Here is a 10,871-nt window from a genome sequence, read left to right on the forward strand (position 1 = left end):
ACCTTGTTTTTCTTTTAGTGTCTTGGCTATTTTTGTTTCTTTGCATTTCTACATAGTTTAAAATCAGCTTTTCAAGATATATAAAATCACTTGGAATTTTTATAATAATTGCATTAAATAGATAGATCACTCGGGGAAGAAGTGGCATTTACAATACTATGTCTTCCAGTGAAGATATCTCTCATTTAGTTATTCATTTTCTCTCAAGAATATTTGTATAGTTTTCTTCTGAAAAGTCTTGTTCATTTTTCTTGTTAGATTTATTTTTAGGCATTAGTAATTTCTATTCTGTTGCCAACAGTATCTATTTAAAATTTTCATTTTCTATTTGTTGGTGACACGGAAATACAGTTTATTTTTATTGAATTTTATCAGCAACTTTGTCAAATTCATTATAATTCCAAAAATTTATCTGTAAATTCTTTGGACTTCCTATTTACAAACTCATTTCATCCACAAATTATGGCATTTTTATCTCTTTCTTTCCAATTCTTCTGACTTTAATCTCTTTTTTTTCTTGCCCTTCTACACTACTTAGATCTTTGCAGGGCATTCAGTGCAACTCTCCGTAGAGGTAGCAATAACGTGCATCCTTGTCTTGTTCCCAATCTCAAAGAGAAAGCTTTCAACATCTCATCATTAAGTATGATATTTGCTCTAGGTTTTTCATAGGCAATTTTTATCAGATTAAGAAAATTTCCTTCTGTTTTTGAAAGTATGTTTAAAATCACAAATGGATGTTGAGTCTTATCAAATGCTGTTTCTAAGATGATTATGATTTTTTCTCTATACTCTGTTTATGTGATGACTTTCGCTAATTGATTTTCTTACATTAAACCAACCCTGGAATAAACACTACTTGATAATTATATATTACATGATTCAGTTTGCCAATATTTTGTTTAGGATTTTTGCATCTATGTTAATGAGTGAGGTTGACCTGTAACTTTCCTTTCTCGCAATATCTTATCAGGTTGTGTATCAAGGTTATCCTGACCTGATCAGGTAGTGTTTCCTCATATTCTATTATCTGGAGGAGTTGTGGGCTTGGTATTTTTTCCTTCCTTAGATGTTTTGTAAAATGCACACGTACAGCCACCTGGACTTTGTGTGAAGGTTTAAAGTTATATATTCAATTCTTTAATAGCTATAAGACTATTAACAATTTCTTTTTTTCTTGTGTCAGTTTTGGGTTATTGTATTTTCTAAAATCTGTCCATTTTGGCTACATTTTAGCATAATATTGTATTTTATATACTCATCTTTATTTTTATTTTTAGATCTACAATACCTAGTATATACACATATTTGTACATCTCTCACCACTATTTAATTCCAGAATATTTCAATTATCCCCAAAGAAACTCCATATCCATTAACAGTCACTCCTATTCTCCCCACCCACAGCCAGCCTTGGCCACTACTAATCTACTTTCTGTCTCTATAGATTTGCCTATTCTGGACATTTCATACATTTGGAATCATATAATATATAGCCTTTGTTACTGGTTTCTTTCACTTAGCATAACATTTTTAAGGTTCATTCATGCTGCAGTATGGACAAATACTTCATTAGTTTTTATGGCCAAATAATATATCATTGTATGGATATACTATACTTTATCTGTTCATCAGCTGATGGACATTTGTGTTTCTATTTGGTATATTATGAATAATGATGCTATAAACATTCTTTCATAAGTTATCGTGTGAACATATATTCAGTTCTCTTCGGTAAATATCTATGTTTGGAATTTCTGAGTCATGTGGCAACTCTATATTTAACTTTTTGAGGCACAGCCAGACTGTTTTCCAAAGTGGTTGCACCATTTTACAGTCACGCCAACATTATATGAGGGTTCCTATTTTCCCATATATTTACCAATATTGTTATTATCTAACTTTTTTACTCTAACCATTTTAATGAGTGTGAAGTGGTATTTCATTTTGATTTGATTTTGATTTGCATTTCTTTAACGACTAATGACGTTCATTTTTCATGTGACTGTTGGCCATTTATATATCCTTTTTTAAAATTCTTTTTTTGTGGGGGGAGGGAAGTCCATTCAGATCCTTTGCCCATTTTTAAATTGGGTTACTTGTTTCTTATTGTTGACTTGTAAGAGTTCTTTATATATCCTGAATATAACTCCCTGATCAGAAACATAATCAGCAAATATTTTTCCTCGTCCTGTGGGTGGGTTTTTCATTTTCTTGTTGTTTTTTGAAGCACGAAAAATTTTTTAAGTTTTTAATTTTGGCGAAGTCCAATTTGTCTATTTTACGTTTTTGTTGTTTGTGCCTTTGGTGTCATGTTGCCTAATACCAGCTCCCAAAGATATAACATCTGTTTTCTTCTAAGAGTTTTATAGTTTTAACTTCTATATTTCAATCTTTGATCCATTTTGAGTTAGTTGTTATAGATGATGTGAGCTAGGGATCTAAATTTATTTTGCATGTGTTTTCCAACTGTTCTTGATTATCTTTTTACTATTTATAGGATCTCTGAAGATGTTTCTCTTTTCCTTCTGATATTGATAATTCATGTCTTTTCCTTTTATCTCAATCTTACTAAAAGTTTATCATTTTTAACTGTTGTTAATCAGAGTGTATTAATCTTTCCAAAAATCATGTGACTGTTGGCCATTTATATATCCTTTTTTAAAATTCTTTATCTTTTTTCTTTATCTTTCCAATTACATGTTCTTAAATTTAATTGATTTCTACATTATATTATTTTCATTCTTATACTTTGTGTTTATTTTGCTATTCTTTTTATAATTTCTTGAGATAAGTAGTTGTTATAAATGTTTACCTCTTCCTTTTATCTAACATGTGCATTCACAGCTAAAATTTTCCTGAATGTAGCTTGGCTTTAGCTACATTCCACAAATTTTGATATGTCATCCAGGTAGATATATCTTCTAATTTTCATTGTAATTTCTTCTTGTCCATTGAGTTCTTTAGAAGTGTATTTTAAAATTTAATGCTTGTGTGGCATATCTTTTTCTGACCTGTTTTCAGCTTAACCTGTATCCTTACGTTTAGATATACCTCTTGGAAACAGCATACAGTTGTGGTTTTTTAAAATCCAGTCTAAAAATTTTTTCATTTCATTGATGTTTTCTGTTTATTTGTATTTAATGTAATTAGTTATATGTTGGCTTAAGTCTAACACTTACTATGTGCTTTTGATTTGTTTCATTTGCAATATTTCTTTCTTTTTTTTTTTTTGCCTACTTTTGGATTGATTATTTTTTATTGTACAGTTACCCTCTTTTTATTAGTTTGGAAGTTACACACTCACTCTGTTTTAATTTTATTTTTAAGTTTTCCCTAGAGTTTCTGAATGCATCCTTGATTTTTCATATTCATATGTTGATCAGTACTTCTATTCTCTTTCTTAGGACACTTTAACTTCATTTTTCTGCCTTTTTATTTGTGTCATTGTTGTGAATTTTAAATCCATATACACCTTAAACTCCGCAGGGCATTATTATTATTGTTTCACACAGTCAGAATCATTTAGATTTGCCTTCATAATTACTATTTCAATGGATCTTCATTCCTTCCTGCAACAACAACCTAATATTAGGGATCATTTCTTTCTGCCCGAGGAAACCCCTTTAATACTTTTTAATGCAGGCCTGCTTGTGAAGAATTTTATAGTATTTTCTTTGCCTAAAATTTTATTTCTTTTACCTTCTGTCTGATAGGATGTTTTTGTTGAGCATGGAATGTCATTATCTTCGGTTTTCTATTGTTTCTGCTAAGAAATCAGCTGACAGTCTCATCACTGCTTTTTTGAAAGTAATTTTTGCTTTTCCCTACATGCTTTCAAGATTTTCTTTTTGTCTTGTTTTTATGAAGTTTTATTATGATATACCTACATTCGGATATTTTATTTGCCCTTACTGGCATGATCAGGACTAGAGTGAGACAATGATCTGCTCAAGGCACACAATATGAGGAAGCGCTTAATCTCAGGGCTATGCAAGTGCACCTTCCAGCCCTGCTCACTGGAATTCATTGGACTTTTTAATTTGAAGTTTGATATCTTTAGCCATTTTTTAAAATTCTTGGCCATTACCTTTTAATATATTGTGAAAAATAACATTCTGTTCCATTCTCTGTCTTCCCTGGGATTCCCATTCCATAAATTTTACATCTCTTATAGCTTCTGTATTTTCTACCCTTTTGTTTCTCTGTGCTTCATTGTTGCTTTTGTCTTCTGGCCTTCTTTCCCTTTCCTTAATCATCTTTTTGGCTTGAGTTCTTTTTCTTTTCTATCCCTTGAATTCTTAATTGCAGGTACTCTATTTTTCAATTCTAGAATTCTTTTTTTTATTATTATTCCACCATATTCTTTTTTAAAAAATATAATATAGAAGATTTTGAAAAGTTTCCAGTGCCGCCCAGAAGTTCTCAGTCTTATCTTTTATTTCTTTGACTGTTAAATGAAGTTATTTTAAATTCCGTGTTTGATAACACCAATAGTGGGAACCCTTATGGATCTTTCCTCATTGTCTGTTCTTCTCTGTTAGTCTTTGTTCATGTTGTCTTGTCCCCTCATGTGGCCAGTTACTACTTGGAGTGTACTAAACAGTGTACTTTAAAAATCGTATCAATATTTCTGTGGCTTAGATGATGTTATCTTCCTCCAGAGAAGATTTATGTTTGTTTCTGCCAAGAACTTGAGGCAATAGCAATTTGGATCACTCAGTTCTATCTAAGGGCATGAGGCTGTCAAAAGCCTTGCTCTACATCTCAGTCATTAATTTTCTCTGCTGGATCAGCAAACACCCCCAGGACACAAGTTGCCCTAGGTGCTAGGTTCATGTCCTCAGATTTCCATCTTCTCAGTAACTCCTAGTTATTTTCACTACCTTGTTAACTCTCTGATGCTTCAATTAAATTTTCAAAATGTTTGTCCAGCTTTTTAGTTACCATCTGTAGAAGGGCTTTACCCAAAATTATCTAGTATACCATTATCAGAAGAGAAAAATCTTCCCTTTTTATTTTCCACTTAACATTACTTATGAGCATTTGCCATGTATTTAAGAATTCTTTGAACAAACTGTTTTACATGGCTGGATAGGATTTAATCAAAAGGCTAAGCCATGATTTATTTAGGTGTTTTATCTTCAGTTGGATGTTCCGAGTTGTCTGTCTCTGTTGCTCCTATTCCCCATTACAGATGATGGTATCTTCTCCAGTTAGTTTAAGCAGAAGGGGTTTCTTACAGTGAGTATGTAGTTGACATTATCTTCAGGAGAGCCAGGGTTGGGTGTCACTCAGCCAGGAACAACAGCAGACAGGGAACATTCCTTCCCAGATAAGGGGACAAACCTCGGTGATTCACCTGCTGTTTGGTGGTCATGACACTGGGGGACAAGCTAGAACCTACACTTGAGCTGCCCTCCAAGAACTAAATGTCACCACCATTGTGTTCCTGAACAAAAGCTGCTTTCCATTTTGCAAGGCACATCTTCTTGGCAGAACCTCGCCACACATGGAAACAAGCCCAGCAGTCGAGGAATGCAGGTTAGAAGGCTCGGGAAAGGTGCTCAGCAAGCCAGTCCTCCTCAGACCTGTCTCTTCTGCAACCTGATGTTTCCAAGAGCAGCCTTCTCTCCTTGCACTTCCTTTTCTGGGTGTGTCTCTCTTGGTTTCTTTTACCCATCCTTTTGGAGATTGTCTCACACAGAGTATAAGGGGCCTCAGCCTTGGGTGAAAAAGCAGGACGCTCTGTGATCAATAAAAATTTGGACAACATCAGAACTATTTCTCCTTTTGAACTTTATTAGGAGGCAAAACTAAGTGGGAGAGGAGTGAACTGAGCAGGAACAGGAGCCAAAGAGAACAAAGCCTCCCCAGTGTCTGGGGGCTCAAGGGGCTGTGAGAAACTTGAAGGAGATTCTCTATGCTCTCCCTTCCTCCATTGCCATGTGCAGAAAGGGTATCCTATAAATAATGACGGTGTCCTATATTCGGGGCCTCCCCCTCAGACTTGGCATGTAGCATGGCGTTCCTTGAATGAAAGCCCACAAATATGTTCTCCACAAAAATTGAAAATTTAGGGGTTTCTATGTCTATGACAACCAAAAATATTAATGAGACTCATCTAAATCACCTTATAACTTAGTATCCTCGCACATTTTTGTTTTTAAATTATGAAATATTTGATGAGACAAAAGAAAACGTATACAGTAAGTCCTCCATTAACATTGTCAATAAGTTCTGCAACTTTAAGCAAAATAATGTATGACACCAATGTTATCATAGGCTAATTGATAGAAACAAGAGTTAAGTTTCTAAGGCAGCTTGTCGATGTTGTAACAACATAATGCTGAATGAAATGATGTTATTCGGGGACCTGCTGTATAACATATATTTAAGCTATGAGCTATAAAAATATATCAAACATCACGAGCCCAGCACCCAAATTATAAGCCAGAACATCAACGTCATTAAACCTAAAAATTCCCTATGTAGACAAAACCATTTAAACCATGTAAGCAAAACTAAATCTTCCTTATTTCATGAACATAAGTGAAACAATTTAGGTTATTTCTTGTAAATGCCTCTAATGATCATTAAAGAAACTAAGTCATCTTCCTAAAATAGTATGAGATGATAAATTTTAACCAATCCCTTGCTGTCTAGAAACCCCCATTGCAATAATCAGTCATCGTGAAGGTTAAACAACTTACTTATTTCCATTCTATCAGCCATGCACTTTATAAGTCCTGCCTCTGAGCTTCCTATCATTTTTGTGGGTGAAAGCTCCCGATTTACGAATTGTTCTTTTGTACATGATAAACTCTTACTAAATACTATTTACTGGTTTTAATTGTTACTGTTCTGGATTTTTGATCCCTGCCTCCCCAAACAAATCACCATTTTAAATTTGTTTCGCAGCTACTTACCGTGTAGCGTTTTAGCACAACATATGTGTCTCTAAAAGATACGTGGTTAGTTTGGGATATTTTCTTCTTTAAAAAATGTAAGATACTCTACACATTCTTCTGTGACTTTCTCTTTTCCCTCAAAACAATATTCCTAAGATTCATTCATGTTTGTAAATGTAGCTGTAGTTCATTCATATCACTTTTGTGTCAGATCCTACTTCTGAACATTCTGCAATGTCTTCAGGCCTGACTCTGAAGGTCAAGCTTACTCTCCATTTAATTGATTTAATGATCGCCGAATAAAAAGTAACAGCTAACACAACAAGCTGGGCAGTGTCCAGGGTGCTCTTTATTTTTAAGTGATTTACAAGTATCCTGTGCGGTACCTACTATTGTCATTGACACTCTACCTATTCAGAGAAAAAAAGTGAAGCAGGAAGAGGTTAGAAAACTGGCCCAAGCTCACACAGAGCTGGGACTTGAACGCAGGCAGTGTAGCCGTAGCGGCTGTGTTATGTACCATGGCAGGGGGCTCCTGGATAAATAGAAAAAGTCTAGGTCATGAGGCTTTGCCTTTGAGATCACTTCCTACTTCGGGAACTGCAGACTAGTGATTCATTCATTCATTCATTACCTACCATGGCCTAGGCATGTGCACTAAGTGTTAGGGATATAGAGGTAAATGAGACAGGCCTAGTTCTTACCCATATATATAGGTGAAACAGACTGATAACTGCACAAACAGATATGAAGTGCTTGATGAGATTAAGAAGCAACAGACAAGGGACTAATTTAGATTCTTCTTCAAAGAAGTAATGACCTAGCATTTAAGCTGAGACCTAAAATATCTGTACAAGTTAGCTAAGGGACTTGCATGTATAGATGTGTGTGTGTGTGTGTGTGTGTGTGTGTGTGTGTGTGTATTGGGATGAGAGGAGTGGGCCAAGCAGAGGGAATAGTGGCAAAGGCCTAGAGGTGGGGAAACAGTGGTTGGGGCACAGTGACATGAGATGGAGTGAAAAAGGAAGGCAGGGGCCGTGTGGTGGGCCTTGTAGGCTATGCTCAAGATTTTGGAATTCTATTGTTACGTGTGTGTCATAATGTGTGTGCGAAACCACTGCAGGGTGTGAAGCAAAGGGACCTAGATCAGATGAGGCTTTTTAAAAACAAGCAACTGAATACCTTTAGCATCAGAGTGGCCCCTCTGCTTGCACAGGTGAGAGAAGGGGTAGGCTTGGGCCAGGTGGTGGCCGGGAGGGGCGTGAGGTGGAGGGCCTCCAGACCCGCCTTGGAGATGGGCTTCATAGGACTTGGGGGTAGGCTGAGGTGGGAGTAGAGGAAGAAGGGAGGGTCCTGGCGTGAGAACTTGAGCAGGTGGAGCTACCATTTTCCAAAATGGAAAGTAGCAGGTTTGGAAGGCCAGCTCAAAAGTTCAGCTATGGAAATAGCCCATTTGGGTAGCCTCTGAGGTGTCCACGTGGAGAAGTCAAGAAGGGTACATGAGTTTGGAGCTCAAAGGAGATAAAACGTGGCTGTCAGGACACAGCAGGTGTGAGATGTGGTGTGGGGTGGACAAGCGCACTGTGGAGAGGATGCCCAGCAACCAGGAGCCGCTACACTGCGGGGGCTGACAAGCAGCCTAAGGTGGGAGGGAGGTTAAGTAAGCAGAAATGGATACTCAGACGGTCCTTTTTCTCTGTCTCTAGTCCGATCATCTCTCTCATAGATGGAAACGCACCTGTAGACTCATGGTCTGTGTGTTGCTTTCCCACTGGACTGTGGGTTTTAAGGGGCAGAGACAGTAATTCCTTCATTTGTTTATCTAAACACTTATTGAGTACCGACTGTGTCAGAAATTGGGGTATGTGCCTCAATAATTATAAGAATTGTAATAATAATATAAGAATTATAGCAGCTCACACTAGTTGAGGATCTAAGAACTGTTAGGAACTTAACATACAGTAGTGACCCTCGTATGCCCCACCAATCCCCACCAATTCCCTAGGGTTTCACAAAGGAGGAAATTGAGATCATCCTAAACTGGAGTCATTTGGCTAAAGTTACAGACCCGGTAACACTGAGTGTTGGATTCAGAACCCAGACTTCCTGCACGCAAGCAGACCTTTTCCCCCTTGCCAGGCAGTACCTGGAGTGCTCCATAAATGTTTACCACAAACTGGTGTCAAGTGGCTCAGCAGGCCTGTAACCAGGGCCCACCCGAACTTGCTAACAAGAGTCAGGCAGATGGGAAACAGAATCGAGGCTCAGTGAAGGGACAGAGACCCGAGGTACGACTGGTTCGGTCTAGAGCTGGACTTTCTGGCTTTGAATCCCAGCTCTGCCTTTTATTAGCTCTATGACCTGAGGTGAGTTACTTACCCTCTGTGTGCCATTTCTCTTCTGTAAAATGGGTATAATCATAGGACCCATCTCACAGGGGTGTTATGAGAAATCAGATAACTCAGTGAAACACTGGACCAGAGTTTGGCATACAGTAAGTGTTCAGCTGGCCTGCCAACCAGGGATGCAGAAGACCATAGGGGAGGTGCTGATGTTGGATGTATGTGGGGAGCCTTCCAAACCCTGCCAGGTAGAGGGAGGGGTAGAGGTCACGGAAGTGCAGAGCCCAAACCACTGCTGCAGGAGGTGGTGCTGCCTAGGCCCAGGTCTGGGGCTGCGGGCCCTTCTTGCTCCATGCTCACCTCCTCCGGCAAGGCACTTAGGGAGGCGGTGACATCCCAGAGCTGTTGGGAACTTACCCAGGAACGCTGCCTTCAGAGGGGCCCAGAGCCTCCCAGGCTCAGCTCTGGCAGCAGGCCCGGTGTCTGAGGAGGGCACTGGTGCGGAAGCATTTTAATGTTTTTTAAATACATAATCTAAGAATAGATGCCAATTCACATGACCTTTGTCCGTTCTTGCCTAGAGCCACTGAAGTATAAGTTAAAAAATAATGGAGGAAATGGGAAAGCCAGGCAGTTTGGGCTAGGGCTCTTTTGGAAAGAGCTTTCTTCTGAGCAGGAGCTTTAATTTACACACAGGGGAGGTGTATGCCCCATTTGCTAAGACACTCCTGCCTTCCTTCTTCTAACAGCACCCCATTTCCCTTTCAAAACCTTAGTCTAGATGCTAGGTCAGGCACCATCCTTTGCCCCACAAGGTCAGTGCTGGTGTGGCTAACATTCCAGAAGCCTGGTGCTGTTTCTGCAACAGCTTGTTTCGAGGACTGTCCCAGAGCTTGGGACACCCCATCATGTTTTAAGCAAAATGCTCTACAGCAGTGCTCACACTGTGGCTGCAGACCAGCAACACGGGCATCTCCTGAAACTTGACAGAAATGCACATTTCCAGGCCCCACCTTAGCCCTACAGAATCATCAGTGCTGGGGGTGGAGCCTGGCTTCTGCTTCACGAGCTCCCTGGGGGATCCTGACGTGCCTTCTGTAATTTCAGCAAAGATGTGCAAAGGGTGGGGAGGCACAAGGACAGAGGGAAGACAGCCGCTAGACAGAGGCAGGGGGTTTTCATTATGCCGGTTTCCTCGCCTGGAAATTAAACATGACAGCACCCCCTCATCTGCATCTCAGGATTGATGTAAAAATCAGTAAGATGCTACAGATGAGAATTCCTCAAAAGTCTAAGTGTGCCTCACCAATGACATTAATGCTGCCTGTCTACTACCCTCCTTTCTTCCCCCACTAATCATCTAAGAATGTAAAGAATGGTGGTCTTGAAGTCGGAGGTTTTCACCTTGGAACCCCTGGACAGCTTCAGTGGGTTTGCGACCTTCTATGATTGAGTGAAAATTGGTAGAAGAAATATCAATAACTTAAGATATGCAGAAGACACTCTCACTGAAAGTAAACAATGGTTTGAAATGATTTCTGATGAAAATGAAATAAGAACTGCATTTGAACATGAAGACGACAAAAATTATGACTACAGAAGAAATACACACTTTAAT

The sequence above is a fragment of the Rousettus aegyptiacus genome, unplaced genomic scaffold, assembly GCF_014176215.1.
Source record: "Rousettus aegyptiacus isolate mRouAeg1 unplaced genomic scaffold, mRouAeg1.p scaffold_m13_p_2, whole genome shotgun sequence".
In the NCBI taxonomy this organism is placed as follows: domain Eukaryota; kingdom Metazoa; phylum Chordata; class Mammalia; order Chiroptera; family Pteropodidae; genus Rousettus; species Rousettus aegyptiacus.